The following is a 2,626-nucleotide window of genomic DNA, read 5'->3' on the forward strand; positions in this document are numbered from 1 at the left end:
TATATATATATATATATATATATGTGGCAAGAAGAAAATGGAGGGAATCCAGAGGTAGTATTCATCAGCATTAGACATTATATTATGTCTATTTATTTATTTTAAACAGTTCAGATAATATATATAAATACATGTGTAAAGTAATAGTAATTTCAAGAATTAATAGTTGGTTGAAGTTGAATTAATATTTTTTCTTCACTTATAGGGACCTTACTGTATTTTATAAGATATTTACTAAATGAGATTGGTTTCAAATTTTGGCACAGGGCTAGCATTTTGAGGGAGTGGGGTAAGTTGATTATAATCACCACAGTGCTTAACTGGTACTTATTTTATCAACCTCAAAAGGATGAAAGGAAAAGTCAACCTTGGTGGAATTTGAACTCAGAACATAAAGATGGATAAAATACCATTAAGCATTTTACCCAGAGCTGTAATGATTCACCAGCTCACTGCCTTAGAATATCTACTAGATAATATTTATTTATCATTGACAAGCCAATAACTGAAATCTGTAACTGAAGTTATAAAATATGCTTACTTTGCAGTGTGGACTGGATGCTTTTACACTTTTTACCATAAGAGAGAATCTTTTCTCTATGGTAATTGCAGTGAATTTACCTTTAGAAGTTAAAATATGTCACAAACATATTTTAACTAACCAAAAGTATATATATATATATTATTACTAGTACTATATATCTATATGATCACTACTATTGTTTGTAATGTCCCCTTTTCTATACTTTATGCATCAGATGGAATTTGGTGAAGCAGATTTTCTACACACTTCCAGTTATCTACTCTCATCTGTTTCTATGCAAGGTTGTTTATGAAAGACCAGCAGTCACCCATGCATACCAGCCTCCCCTCTCCATACCACTGATGTTATCCAAAGGAAATGCAAAGATCAATACGGCTCAGCACAAGTGACACTGCAACTCATTTCTGAGTGAACTGGAGTAATGTGAAATAAAGTGTCTTGCTCAAAAACACAACACACGCCCTAGTCTGGGAATCAAACTTCAAGATTCTGAGCTCAATGCTTTAACCACTGAGCCATGTGCCTTCACAAGTGTGCAAGTGTGTATATATAAATAATCCTTCAGTTTCCATCTACCAGATTCACTCACAAGGTTTTGGTCAGCCCAGGACTAGAGAAACAGACACATGACAAAGGGGCCATGCAGTGGGGCTAAACCAGAAATCGTGTGGTAAGAAAGCAAACTTCTTAGCAATACAGCTATGCCTGCACCTATGATCAAAGCCATTCCACTATGACCATCTCATCTTTGTTGTATATCTCAGACAGTATTATCCAAGGTGCTTTTCATTTTTAAAATAATAATATGCAATTTCAGGGAGATTAGGCTACTAAGTAGCCACATGAGGCCACATGAGGCAAAAGTCAGTGTGCATTGTATTCTGCAAAATTTCATGAAGCAAGTGCATCCAGCCCAAGCAAGCATAAATCATAAGCATTAAATAGATCATGTGCATGAAACAAAACCTCTTCCTTGCTATGTATCATATATTTCCATCGGAAGTACTAGTAACTTAAAAATAAATGCAAATGTTTATTTCAATCAGATAGAAGCTGTCATAAACACTTGGAAATTAATATTTTTGTTTGTTTGTTTTTATTTTTGTTTTTGTTTTGTTTTGTTTTTTATTTGCTTTAATAGCTATATTTCCAATTTTTCAAAACTATCTCCTTTCATTTTCTTTCAACATCCTATAGATTCAGAAAATGCAATAAATTTAGAACAAAACAAAACTATGTATTAAAACTGTTAAATTTAATTCATAATTGGTTTTGTTTGAAAGAACATGTACAAAAAGAAAAAAAAAAAGCAACTTATATACAAGACTACTATAATAATAATAATAATAATAATAATAATAATGGCAGTGTAATGCATAAAGGAACAATTCGTTGCCAATGGCTATTTCATTTTTCTGTATTGTATAGCAGAGGCAGCTTGGGGAAAACTGAATGAAGTCTTTTACATTTGAATGAGAGTCAATGCTTCTTAGTTACACTTTAAAGAAAACAAATGATTATTATTTGTAAACAGCTCCATAGCCTAGAAATTAATTAACTGTGTTAATATTAACATTTTCTATTTTTATTCATCATAATGTTGACCAAGAGAATTGTATTCTCTAAAAAATCATAATGATTGTCATAGAACACTTTGGTTGGGTAGCTTTTCTTTTTTAAAGCAAAATTTTAAGAAAATTTTAATTAATTTATATCAGCATTTTCCCCTTCTAGCAGTATTTTTATTTTGGTCATATGTAGTTAATTAGTAATATATACATTGAATAAATCAATCAACAATATTAATTAATACATACAAGAACAGTAGTCAGACTAATATGGACGTATTACTGTGTATAGATGCTATATGCTCAGTGAAAAATGCTGGAATTGATGATGGCATTGTTGTTGTTACTATGTTTTGAGTTAACTCTGATCAAGCTAAACAATGAGAAGTGACTCATTCATCCTTCTTTGCACTAATACCATGTCTTCATCTAACTCAGTGGTTCTCAATCAGTTTTTTCTTATGGACCTCTTTAATTCGTATTTTCCTCTGCTGGACCCCCAAAGTCATTCACT

The 2,626-nt window shown here is 31.6% G+C and overlaps 1 protein-coding gene across 1 annotated transcript in view; it reads right to left on the bottom strand.

The window, feature by feature from the left end:
• LOC106867680 (dynein axonemal heavy chain 6-like) overlaps positions 1-2,626 on the bottom strand; it is a 319,316-nt gene that overhangs the window by 119,499 nt on the left and 197,191 nt on the right. The gene's annotated exons all lie outside the window — the stretch shown is intronic.

The sequence above is a fragment of the Octopus bimaculoides genome, chromosome 14 (genome assembly GCF_001194135.2).
Source record: "Octopus bimaculoides isolate UCB-OBI-ISO-001 chromosome 14, ASM119413v2, whole genome shotgun sequence".
NCBI lineage: Eukaryota > Metazoa > Mollusca > Cephalopoda > Octopoda > Octopodidae > Octopus > Octopus bimaculoides.